General features: G+C 38.6%; 1 protein-coding gene across 1 annotated transcript in view; it reads left to right on the top strand.

Annotated features, from left to right (window-relative positions):
* The first annotated feature begins 348 nt into the window (after positions 1–348).
* Positions 349–14045, top strand: part of NKD1 (NKD inhibitor of WNT signaling pathway 1) — a 156298-nt gene continuing 142601 nt past the window's right edge. Inside the window, exon 1 of the mRNA XM_071756875.1 lies at positions 349–506. The gene's annotated coding sequence lies outside the window, so the exon portion shown is untranslated. The remainder of the gene's footprint in view (positions 507–14045) is intronic.

Here is a 14045-nt window from a genome sequence, read left to right on the forward strand (position 1 = left end):
GCCAGATGTCTTAAGATGATGGAGTGGCTAATAGAGTCCAAGCAGATGGAACATCACAACAGGGTTGCGTAGGGCTGTAGCAGTGTGATGCAATGCATGCCTAGTGGCTTTCAGTTATTCTCACATTCACTGTAAGATGCAAATTCTTGGGATAAGTTAAATACCCAAAAAGTGTTTGGCATACATACAGAATTTATTTTGCTTTCCTGATCTTTTGAATTTTACTTCATCAAGCTGTCCTATAAGGTAAAAATACTTGTTGGAGATGCTACAAGAATGTGACTTTTACATGTGTATCCAATGCTGTTTGTTTATTTATTTTCTTTTTCAGATGTTCTTCAGGTAATTTCTTCATGCCTCAAAGTGCCTCAAACTTCAGTGCACCCTAGAGCATGGAGAGACCATGGAGGCACACAGTGTCCTGGGCCACCTGGAAACAGCAGCTCTAGAAAGCAGCCACAGCCATCTGTTATGTTTCTGACATCAGTGAACTGCAGCAAGAAAAGGTAAGAGAAAACTAAAATGTGGGAGGGAGAGCTAAAGGACCAACTTTGTGGACTTTTTTGTGTGCTATGTAGTTACAGAGAAAGTGCAGCAGATGCACTCCGTATCTGCTATGATATGTTAACATAAATCCAGGAGACAGTAACGCTGTGAAGTAACATTGGTAAGTTAACTCTTAATGTGTTGCATCACTCGAAGTATTCCATTAACTTCATAACTAAATAACCAGATATAACTGTACAGATGGACATCTGTAGAGTGCTCCCTGAGCAGCTTTTTGGGGGAGTGATTTGTTTGCTGGTGTCATGTGATGTGATTTGCTGCTTACATAGGAGTTTTCTGTTAATTCTCCTTTCTCCGGAAACATTCTGTAATAGCTGTGCAATTCTGTGATGTCAGTTAAAAGGCTGGAAAATCTGTGGTCAACACCACTGGGGAAGACTTGCTTCCATTTTACAGAGGAAGCAACTGAATTACAGGCTAAATCTTGCTTAAGACATTTAATAGCAACATTATTTCAGTTTGTTTATGTTAATTCAATTTGGCTACTGTTCTATTCTGACCATACTGTGATGGTTTTTAAAGTAGCATTGTTATTTTACTCCTTGGATAATGATTTAAAGAAGTATTCTGATTTGGCAGAAAAAAATCCTAAGCAGCCAATACTTTACACATTTTTTTCAAGTGTATGTGTGTTCACATTGGGTGGGTAAAATATTCAGAAAAGTAAATTCTGACTGACGTGACTGAATTCAGTCCTGTGCAGGACTGATAGAAATTTTGAAGGCAGGTCTTATCTGATATATTCAGCATGTCTTCAAATGTTGTAATTGCTTCTCCCTTCCATTAAGCTGGTGTGTGTGCTCCAGGCTTGTGAAATAGTTAACTGATAAATACTTGAGCACTTGCACATTGGTTTAAAAACAAAAAGATGGGTGAGTTGCAGTGGAAAGTCATTCTTTGGCAGGAAAAAGCCTGTTTTTCTTAGGAAAAGGTTAATTTTGAAGAGGTAACAGCTTAACTAAAATCATCTCTCAAAGGAATGCAAAAAATACTTCCAACAAAGTTTCTAGAATTCTTCCCTTTAAAATTATTTCCTTCAAAGGAAGAAAGTAGCTTTTACCTCATTTTTAGGCTCAGTGTACGTTGCTATCATTTGTGTTACTATTAATGGGGCAGAGTGGGAAGAACCATGAATGCAAGTTTGTTTTCATTATTCAATGTAAAACCATCTGCTTTTTGCTGTAATGTGAGAGATGTACAGCTAGGCAAGTAGGCACCACCACTGCCACCCCAAGAAAGGCCTGTGATTTCCAAAGGGTATTGACTTCTTTTTAACACTTCAAAGAAAGCAACCAACCTTCTTCATCCAGCTTTAGGATCGAGATGTCTGAGTTTTTAAGGCCAAATTATGAACTGCTGAAATGTAGGGGTTTATCATAGAAGCCCCACTGCAAGCTGAGCTCTGGCCACAGTACAATTTAAATTATTTATGCACAACACTGTGTGCAAACCATGTGTACATTTGTCCTTGTCAGTCAACAAGTGTTCTATTAATCAAACGGGAACCCTAGCGCATTCATTACAAAAGTAAGAACATTGAATTTGGGATGGTATTTTTGTGCTTTTGACAAACAGGATTATTAAGCTGTCACTCTCTCTCTTCTGCCAACTCCCCTATCTTCCTCCCGTTCTTCTACAATGCATTGTCATTTTATTATTAAGAGCACACCAATAGTTAAACGACAGGAACCCTAAACCCCTGACTAGTTCACTGACATGACAGGTTATTTTTTCCCTCTATTCCCTGTCCAAGAACCCCTGCTGATCTTCCCAGCATGCAGTGCTGTGTGACCCTTAACATCTGGCAGTGATTAATTGTCTTAGTGTCATAGCGATCGCCTTCCTCCCTCTGATCCTCACTTACTTTGTTCTCCCTTTTAAAGCCAGTGTGCTGGAACCTTTTCTTCCCACTTTTAAATCTGTCCAGTATCCAGGATACTGTGTGTGTCTACTGCGATACAACTTGAAAGAAACCGAAACAGTCAGTTATCTGGCCCTGAAAGTCTGGTCATGGATTCAGAGGGCTTTCTGTTCACTGAAGGGGTGTGCTTGAAAAACAGTACTAACTAGAATGACACAGATCTTGTTGAACTTGATCCGGATCTCAGGTCCCCTCTAAGCAAACAATGCAATTATGGAAAACACCATTTTCAGCAGACACAAGCAGTATTGTGCAGAAGGCTGTTGGCTGAAGCTTACACAACGTTACATAGATTAAGGGCCTGATACCTCCTGACAGCAGTTGCCTCTTTGTGCTCAGCTCACCCTGCCTTACCACGCTGCTGCAAAGGTCTGAGCCCTGTCTGGACCTGAGCTCTTCTCACTCAACTCCCACCGAGTTATGCAGGGTTCCTCCACATGTACTGAGCACTGGCACAGAGGCTTCAGCACCATAATCACCTGGGGTGAGAGCTAAACCAGCTTGCAAATGAATGTTGTTGGCTGAGGAACAGCTGGGGAGTACTCATACCTGCTTTAAGTTCCTGTATAGTAAGGATACTTGTGAAAGAGAAGACTGGACCACAAAGATAAATGTAAGATGCCCTTGTTCTACTCTCAGACCTTGGTAGACTTTCCATGTGATTCTGAAGAATAATTTAAATCAGAATAATTTAAATCTCTGCCTCAGTTTCTTCTATTGGAAAATAAAGACACTACGTGATTTGAGGGAAGGGAGACTTAATTGCAGCTTTCAGAGACCTTTATTTTTCCTGTACCAATATGAAGTATTGCTAGGCAAGTATTTATATTTGTGTATTAAAGACAAGGTGCCAGGCATCTGGGGAGCTGTTTAGGAGGGAGGCAGGATGAATGTTGGGCTGAAGCTTTTTTAGATTGTTAAGATTAAAGATGCCTGTCATCTATTCACAGTTTGGTCACTTGAATGGGTAAATTGCCAACTGATCTAAACTTCCATTTCCTTGCATGCAAATGGCGGATGAGCTAATAGTCTTTACAAAGGAAAAAAAAAAAACAAAACTAGCCCTCTTAACATTTGAAGATGAAAGGTAAAAATAAACAATTGCTTTAAATCCTGGTTGAATAGCAGAATACATGCACTGAACTTAAACTACTGTTACATTTACATTTTAAGGCAAAATATCTGAAAGGCAGTTTCTCCTTCACTTACTTATTGAATGTTGAGTTCAGAGTCTCTCTGTCTCCCATGACACACAATCCTCACAAACAGATTTCTCCAGAGCAGTATTATGTTCTAGCTCTCCATATATTTCAAATAACTATAAGGCCATTTATTTTCTGTTTCAAACCAAAATAGTAAAATGGAGTGCATGGCCTTTCCTGGTTGCTAAGCAACACTTTGAAACGTGCATCCTGCATTTTGCTGTGCCATTTGGCAAATCACACAAGATCTTGTTTGTTCATTTCCAGTCTAGTGACATTGGTTGCTATATTTCAAGTGCCAGTATAGATCAAAGTATTTCCTAGAAGGATAAACATGTTAACTGGCAGAGAGTGAATGATTAACATCAAGCACAAGCCTTTTAGTATAAAGAACTTGGCATGTCATCCATTGGCAAAGCTGTTCAAATGAATGCCATCTATACCTAACAGATGTGCCACTAAGGAGTTATCCACTTCTTTCCAAAGTACAGCTTGCTGTGCTGGTGTGACTGCCTAAGGATGAGAGCCACTGCTGAGCTTTGTGAGCAACTGAGCCAAGTGCTGTTGTCAGCCATGGTACTGTACCAGGAGATCTCTGCTGACTTTGCTTGAGCTACATCAGTTTTACATCCATATAACTAATGGTAGAACCATTATAAACTGCTGTTTTCTCTTCCTCTGTCCCTTATGAAGAGTTAAGAACAACTTTTTAAATGAAAACACTTATTCCTCATAGCAAGTCAGGACATAGCAGTTTTTTGCAATGATCTCTGCCTTTCTCAACTTCTGATTTAAAACTGCAGATGATCAGAATCCCTTTGTTAGCATGAAGCAAGCTGTTTGGGCAGTGCTTTTAAAAATATACAAGAAAGACTTTTTAAAAGCTGCATATAGCATGTATTTGTATCCCCTCATGTCTGCTTTGTCACTGCTAGATACCTGTGCATTTGTGTGGCATCTTTAATTTGCAACATGTGTCAGCAGTACTGTATACAGTGGGCAAAAAGTCAGATATTGACAAACATGTTCAATAAAAGTACCACTAAGTGAAGGATGTTGTGGTGCATGCTAAGCATGACATGGGTGGCTACAATTTTGACCCAGTTACAATATTCGAAACCCCATGGAACAGCTGAGGGAAATTTTTAAAAACCTGCATTCCTCTTGTAGACTGCTATAGGATAGTTTCAAGAGTAATTTTTATAAGACCTTATTGCCTTGGTCAGTTCTGTGTCGTGCTGAGTACATTTTATAGAGTTTCTCTGGATGAAAACTTTGCTAGCAGGACTGGTGAAATTGTAAGTTCTAGAAGTTATTTTCATTAATTGAAGAAGAAAGCACAATACTCTTGTTCATGCAGTCTTATTATCTGAATCTGATAGTATGGCCAAGGTCAGCCAGGGTATAAGTCTGTTCATACCTTTTTTCTTTGAGCATGTATACTATCACAGACATGGTTGTGAAGTAGAGGATTAAGGGAGAGAGTTAGGGCAGATTTACCTTGTGTGATCAGAGAGCAAAGGCAAGAGGCAGATGCTTTGCACAAAAGTGTGTACAGTTGGAGAGAATCAGCCCTCTCATTTCATGACATGTTTTCTGTGGCAACCATTAATATACTACAGCCTTAGCTTTAGGCCTATAGGTAAAGCTATTCTCTGTGACTGCTCTTCTGGTTGTCCCCAGAGAGCTGAGGATTCTCCAGCAAGTCCATGGTGAGTAGAGTGATGATTTTGCCTTGTCTGTGATACAACACCCAGAGCACACCTGGACAAATTATCTTTGTTCTATTGGTAGATTCTTCTAACTGATCTAGAATTACATTAAAGAATCTCTTCCTCATGTACACACAGCAGGAATGCACATAAGTCAAAAAATGTTGTTTTAAAATTGACGTGTAGTATCTCTAAATCATATTCCCTGTTGTTCTTTTTGCCTGTTCTTAACATTGAAATTTCTAATGAACTGACTAGATACTTTAGACAAGATGTGATGCTGAGGTAGTATGAAATGAGAACAGCAACTCAATAATACCCTAATTGCCATGGTTCTTAAATAAGTTTTCATTTCTAAATTCTTTAAATGTCAATTTGGGATCTCATAATTTGCTTCTCACAGTGGAGTATGTTTTTTGTAGAGCATGAATATAATAATTGTGGTTAAAAATAAAATTAAATGGCATGGCAAAAATAATCTTAAAAGATTTAAAGTGTTTTCTAATGATGTGAAGAAAACTAATTTGTGTACTTTTGGCACAGATTTATGCAGTTACCTAACTCTGATTATAAGCTTAAATTCTCATAATGTAATGCCAACTTTTCTATCCAGCATTTGTTTTTGAAGGTAGCACTCCAGTATTAACATTGCAGGGTTTGAAAAAGATGGGGACAGGGAATAATTCTGCTTCTTTGTTATGTTTTGTTGCCTGGGGCCTAAAGTTTAAGTGCTCTGAATTGCCTTTTTGTGTACACCTCCATCTTCTGAGTAAGTAGCAAATTTATGCTCCTAATGTTTGCCACTGTGACCTACACTGAGACTGTATGCCTAAACCAGCCTTAAGTAGATGATGTGATGACAAGATGACATCCTTTCAGTGACAAGTGAGGGTTTCCCATGGCAGATGCCCAACAGTGAGGGAGAAGCAAACTGTACATGGGAACAGCCACAGTGGTCCCTGGACCCCTCCTGTAAGGGGGAGTAGTGGGAGGCAGCAGAAGGGTCCTTCCAGAACAGGCCCCCCCTCACCCTGCACATGCACACAGAGCCCATGCAGCCCCAAGCCAGCCTGCAAATGGCATGGAAGCAGCCCAGCACTTCCTCTGCACTATGTGTAAACCCCTGCAAAAGGCTTACAGAGGCTGCTGCTGGCCCTGCTGACACCTGAGCAAAGCAAACTGGGGAGATTTTCCTACAGAGAGACCAAGGTTTAGGAAAAGATCTCTGCCTCGCCCAGGCATGTATGTGGGGAGCATGTTTCCCCCCCTTGCCAGAGTGGTGTTGGCTGCTGTGGGTCACACTGTGCCCGTCCTGCCCTGCGTGGGTGTCCCTTCGGCAGGCAGGAGGTAACTTAAGTTTGGAGCAGCAGCTGCTGTTGTCTGTGGCTGTGGGTGTGACTGCAAAGGCATTTTGGGCATGGTTGGTCTTGGAGGGCAGCACTCGGGACAGCATCAGCTCTAGGGCTGCAGGCAACAGTACTAAGCTCTGCTTGTCATTTTTACTGAGTATTATTTAAATAAAATAGAGTAGCTGTTAAATTAAACCATGAAAAGGTAGTGCCTTCAGGTAATGCCTACTGCAGCCAAGGCACTGAATTTTGAAGAAATACAGAATTTATTTTCTTATTTCTTTCCATGGGAGATGGAGGTGAAGGCTCAGAAAACCCGCTAATTATTGTCTTACCCAAGAAGAGACACTGGCAGCTCCACGCATAAAGAATTGAAGTGTCCAGGTGAGCCTCTGTGGCCACAGAGCTGAATAGCTTATTGCACAGATACTTATCAAGGGAAAACTAGACCCATTGTTACACCCTGTAGGAAATAAGTGAATTTTTCATCAGGGTTTGCAACAGTGAAAGATTTCTCTTTTCTCTGGAAAATTAAAAAAATCTTCTGCCTTCATAAATCTCCATATGCAGTATATTGGATATTCAATCAAATACCAATTCTGATATTTCATAGTAAAATTTAATTTGCTAAGAAGCATGTAAATTTAAAAATAATTCATCTTATTAATTTATTGTCTGTATTAAGTTTGAATGTTACGTAAGAAAATCTCGGTCCAAAAAATTAAAAGACTTTGGCAAGGTTAATTTGTCCATCAGATGCTGTTAGCTATTGCAAGTAATAAAGTTTTTGAGGCAGAGCAAAAGGATAGAAGTTCTACATTAGAATTATATCTTTGTGATGTTTTCAGTTATAATATCTGAAAATAGTTAAATAGTTGAATTTGAAAATACACATTTATTTTTTCAAAAAGTCTTTTCAAAAGATCTTTTCACTTAAAAAAAATCTGTTTTCTTTAAAAAAGAAATTGCACCATTTTACCAAAATGTTCCAACTATGTTCAAACGTTGAGAAGAAACTTTAGGCATTGACAACTGATGGTGCTGTAATGGCAGGTGACATCCATATTCTGAACAATTAATTTAGCCATATTGTCAAGCACCCTATGATTACCCTGATTCATGTGAATTTTCAGGAGTGAATACTTTTCCTGGAGCTAGAATCAAAATCCAATCCAAATATTAGGAAAGTATAAAATCTCTTGAAATTTGGAGTGAATGTATTGAGATATTTTAGTTTTATTTGAAAACATTCAATGTTATAAATTCAGATTCATTTACTTTGAAAATCTGAATGAAAAAAGGAAGAAGTTATGTTCTTTTAATTTCAATATGTCTTTTCTATTTCCCCCCCTTGTTTGAACAGATTTATTTTTTCTAGATTTTTTTTCCCATGAATTGTCATTTTCAGAGGAGAAAAAAATTGTGAAAATATTCCTGGCCACCTCTGTTTAAACTCTATGTGTATTTAAAATATAATTACTGGTAGTTTGGGTGCACTTGGAATTAAAACTCCAACTCATGTTTTGATATCACAAAATACAGTTTGTATAAGCACCCTTTCATCTGGTCCCATTTTATAGTAGATAGTTTATCAAATGTTTCTTATAAAAGTAACAACAAAGATAAAATCACAGTGGAGAAAAAAATAATTGAGGCAAAGAAAGAGATAGGTATCTTTCCCACAGATTTTTACTGTTGTCTCCATTTTGTTGTCTTGTTATGTACTTGCATTAATGCCAGAGAAATAGTATACAACCAGGTAAACCACAGATTAGACAGTCACTGACTGAAGTAATTATCCTTCTAGGAGGCTTGTGGCTCACTGAAAACTGAATTTCAATCTTTTACTTTCTGCATTACAAACTGTAAGGTAATTTCCTAAAGCCAGATTCAGATCTCATTTACACTGAAATAAATAGAGTATAGATATGCATGCTTCAGAGGAGCTACTCCAGATATATATTGCTTAATTAACAACAAAAGCTAATCTTTTATCATCTTCATTAGTGTATATCTTGGTATACACCTCAGGAAAGCTGTCATTGGGGTAGTAGTTAGGTCGAAGATAACTCTAAGGTGGAGTCACATTGCACTTTAATCCCTTGTGTTTAACAAATCCCTCTCCTAGTTAACCAGACACGGGGGCTCTCTTGGGTGACAGCGGCAGCGCAGCTCCTCTGTTTCAAGCACAGATTATTCTCAGGAAATACCATTGACTACCACAGGGGTCTTACACCTGGATACTTGGAAACTGGGCCAAGAGAGGGCCCATAGATAAAATCAACATTGTGGACTTGACAAATGACCTCACAGGAAAGCATGGCCCTTAACTTCTTTTTGGGATGTGGGATACCTTAGCTCCCTGTGGTACACTGTCTAGGAAGCTGTGCTGCACCAGCTGGTGTGCTGGTACTTCAGCCTGTACCCAGCACACTGACTTCTACAGAGCCCAGCTTGGTGAGGACATATGATCTTGGTAGCCTCAGTGAAAAAAAGCTGGGATGTGGGCCCCCTTGATATTCTTAGGAATCATAATGATTCATGTACAAACACACAGTTTATATTCCCTCCATAACCTTACCAGCAAGGGAAGGAAAACTTCTATCCCTTGGCAAGAGTCCCCAGTGTACTCAGAGCTGTTGGCTGCATTTGTGTTTATGAATTCTAACAACTCCATCATGAGTGTTGTCACCAGATACCTGGGCTCTAGCCACAATAACTACATTTCCAAATGTTTAAGTGTGGTTTGCTCTTAGGAACGTGGTCTCAACTGTATTATATAGTTACTCTAAACAGTAAGATACCGTGTGATTATTTTTTAAAATTTTAAAATTTATTTAGTCTCTTCATATTTCAGGATGAAATACACATGACATTACATCCAGACTACTTGTGTTTTCTATGTTTTAGTGCTATAGAGATTACTTTCTCTGTTTTTTTAAAAAGACCTTAAATCCTGAGATACAAAGCAGAGAGACCACCACCACTGGAGTTAGTACAGAACGTTCATCTGGCATTTCAAAAATGTTGTTTGGCCTCCTGGAGAGAACCAGTATAGTTTTCCATCTGGAAAGTATTCAAAGAGTATTTGCTGGGAAGGAAATTTGTAGCTGTGTAATACAGTTATGCAGACGAAGGTTGCAGAGATGCTATCCAAACAAAGTGGAGTTACAGTACCTGGTGGCAAAGCAGGATGAGAAAACCCACTGTTTTACTGTTTTGTTGCAAAGGGAATGAAATGTCTCTTCATATTGTTTTGCATTAATAACAATGTCCTGAAAGAGCTCAGAGGTGTAAATAGCCACCTCCATTGGGAAAGGAAAAAACTTTGTATTTTTGTGTACCATTGGAAGGATCACAAAGTGCCCATCAGTCTGACTGATAAGTCAGTGAAAATTCTCCTTTTGGTTTCTGCAGACATCTGCTCAACCCAGAACTGCTTAACAGGTTCTGAGAGGACTGAAGGGATAAGCAGTGTCTTCTCCAGGCCAAAGGAAAATAGCAGAAAGTGGCAATGGGGGAAGGAACCTGTTTTCTCTAGGTCACATGGAGCTTTCCAGAGCAATGTTGATAATTAGGATTTTAGGGATAAAACCCTTTTTTTGCCTAAGAGATTCTGTTACAAGTGTGTATAAATAAAAGCCACCAATTTAAATTTCCATTAGATGTTCTTTTATTAGAAAAAAAAAAGTGTAGTTTTGAATAAGTACTGTGAAGCAAATCTCACTGAGAAATATTTGACAGGTAGTGTTTTCTTTAGGTATGGTGAAAGCTCTGATTATTCAGCTTGGAGTAAGAAACCAAATTTCTATGTGTCTCTATAGATTTCTGTTAACAGTAAAGCTTCACTGTGCTTATCTCAGAGAGGTAATATGTAGATGGGAAGAGTCACCAAGTGACCAGCCTGAAGTTACACAGTGAAACATCCCATTGCAGAGCAGGCCATCAGTCTGCCTAGTGACTGTCCCAGCAGACACTGGACCTGAAACTTGGCCTGTTCTGCAAACTGTTCTGTATGTGTGTGTTAATTTTGCCTGCCCACTTTCAGACAACTCAGTTCTTTTGCATATTACAGGGGGTTTCTGTAGGGAATCACTTCTAAGTTTGCTAGAAACAGGAAAGGGACCTCAATTCCATTAGCATAAGATCAGCTTTTTGGCAGCCGTGCAGCTTTCTGGAGAGAGATGGGAGGAAAAAAAAAGAAGAGCCCATTAGGAATAAAAAGATGTCAGGCTGTTTTAAGTGCTGGAGTTGTTCAAACAGCAGGTCCTTGTTAGAAGTGTGTAATTTTTGGACATGTCCCTAGCCTAGACTAAGTGCAGCACAGTAGCATTTCCCGAAATGAGTAGCAGAAGGTTTTTTTATCATTAAATCACACAACATAAGACAAAATTTGTTTTCTTAAAACCCCCAATTCGTTGAGTGCACGAAAGACATTATTTCTGTGTGCTTATTTTTGTTACCTTATTATAAGCTTTAAAAAAAAAAAAAACAGTATGTTTTTATTCTTCAGTTTTGGAGGGACAAAAGTTGCTTCCAGGGTGAGATTTGTCATGCCAACTCTCTGGCCAGAGCAAATTTTTAAAGCTATATCATAAAGCTCTGAAAATAGGAGTTTATAATAGAAATGCAGACATAGAGTTAATTATATCGTCATGAATGGCGCCACTATAATTAGCTAACTTCTATATGATGCCAAGTTTTAAAGAATTTTGCTTTTATGGCACTGGATGTCAAAAGCTATTTATGTTAGTTTCTTTCATTTTTTCCTTTATTGTCTTACTAACCTGGCTCACCAGGTTAGGAAAATGGCTTGCAGATTTTTCTTCAGCTCTGAAGAAACTTTGCAGCCTCGATGGTTTGCAGATTCCTGGGACCTGGGGTGTCAAAGGGAGTGGATTCCATCCAAAGGCAGGCAATGCAGCAGATGCAGACTTCTCTGAATAAGCTCAGACTTGTGATTCCCATTGAAGAGCTTACTCTTAGATCACTGACAATCTCAGCTGGACAGGAATCTGCTAAAATTTGGGTATTATATATATCTCTAAGGTGGCAGTTTTTAAAAAAGGTAAAATATGGAGTAGAAAAGGAACATAATCTGTTTTATAAATACAGTATTTCCTACAGGTTCAAAACCAGAGAAAGGTGCTAACAGTGAAACCAAGGAGATTATGGGATGAGAAAAGCTCCTTCCTTAAGTTTGTGTTTCCAAGTAACTGTAGCCCTTTTGCAGCTCATTTCTTCCTATGTGCTTTGTAGCACGCACAGGGATCACTGTTTCATCCATGACTGAAATCCAGTTTCCTCTGGAGTTGAAGTAAAAAACCATTACAAAAATGTGACCAGCACTTAATGTTTAGGCCACAAAGTAAAGATGAACATATTTTTCAGTTAAAGAATCAGGAGATTCTGTGAATTAATCAGACATGCTCAAAGATTATTTGAATTTGTAATGATAGCTTAACATAGTTAATCATAAAAAAACATTAACTATATTTTGAATGGCCAGGCAAAGTCTTTGCCTGTTTTTTAAGTTGGTAAATTGAAATTTCTGAAAAATGTTTTTGAAGTGAATTTCAATTTTATTTTCTCAAAGAATTTTCATATGCATATGAATATGAGCATTCCTTAGTTAAAAATTGTCCTATTATTTAACATATCCATATTTATATGTACATATACAATTTGTATTAATATTCGTATGCTTGATTGTACAATTGTTTTCTCAATTATAACTTCTAACCATCTGAGTGTGAAATTTTGTTTCAAATGCAATGCACCCTGTAGGCTGTCACTCTTTTAGGGTGATCAAAATAGTGCTGCCCAGGAGAGGTATTTTTCTCTATAGATAATATGTAAAATAACGTGTGAAGGCAAACCTCCTTCTATTTTTATATGTGACTATGTAAACTAGGACTGTCCTAGGAGGAGGGCAAGCAGACATTAACAGTCTTCACAGGGCCATAGTCCTGAATGAGTATGTTGAACCAACTGTTTTCTGCTGATCTGCATTTCTTCAGAACTGCCATCTAATTCCATCTTTTCCAATAAGTCTTCCCCTAAAATTATTTTGTTATGCAGTAACCAACAAAACAATAGGAATTAACATGGATCGTCCTGTACTTTTTGGGCAAGCTCTTACTTCTCTTTGTTGTGTGCTTGTCACCTTTCCATGATAGCTCTTTTTATCATCATTTCTGGTTAAATGCAATTTAGTGGCTACAAGGAGTTCCAATTACTCTGTACAGAGTACAGATGACATGAGCTCAGTTTCCACACACTCCCTTTTTTCAATTTTTGGCTTGCTAAAGGGTCCTCAGGCCTATCCTTCTAGCTCCAGTGTGTATGAGAAATCCTGCTGCTTGCAGCAGAACTGCCCAAGTTGAGCAAGAATGAGGGACTGGTCACTCAGTGATCAGTAATTTCTGCTAAAACAGGGAATGTCAAATCAGTGCCCATCAGCCAGTGTGATGGAATTAATGAGGGGAAACTCTGGCCAGCACTGACAAGTTGGGACAAACTCAGAGTTGCAAGTGCCACATCCAATTACTACAGCTCATTGTTGTTCCCTGGAGATGGGGACCCTCAAACAATCTCCATGAAGGCTGAATTGGAAGTCCTATGAATAGAAAAAACAAGTATGAGTAAAACTCCTGCTGGTCTCCTTAAATATAAAACAAAACACCTAATACTGAAAAAACCCTTGCCTTTCTTTTCTATCCATGACTTTGCTGCAAAGCCTGCACTTCGCTGCCTGGTGGGAAGTGTTAAAATAAATTTCTTTCAAATGAAAAGAGAAATAAAGTTTTGGAAAACATTTTTTGTTCATCCTTAATCCTTTTGTTCTGTTGGAGGTGACAGTTTTGCATTTTGACGCAGAGCAAATTTTCTTCTTTAACCTCTTGTATAAACCAAATCAGACTGTTGAGATTCCTGGGACTGCTTTAGAAAAATAAAACCTAGGGCATCTTTTTTCCATTCCAAATAAGGGCATTTACTGTAAAAGAACCAGAAAATTAGTCCAAAGAGTGCAAAAAATGTGTTCAAGGCAATGACAATTTACCCCATAAGTACAGTTCTTCACTCAACCATAGATTCCAACATATATGAGCAAAGTAACAGCATGGAGGAATTATTCATGTGGAATTATTTAATTCTGCTCAGCAGAGTGCTACTTTTAGCTGGGAAAAATCTTCTCATAGACTGGTAGGCAACAGAATATCCTGTACAAAGCCAATGACATCACTGCTTCTCTGTGTAACAAAAGGCCAGTGGCATCCCCCCTTGCTGGGTG

The sequence above is a fragment of the Heliangelus exortis genome, chromosome 13 (assembly GCF_036169615.1).
Source record: "Heliangelus exortis chromosome 13, bHelExo1.hap1, whole genome shotgun sequence".
In the NCBI taxonomy this organism is placed as follows: Eukaryota; Metazoa; Chordata; class Aves; order Apodiformes; family Trochilidae; genus Heliangelus; species Heliangelus exortis.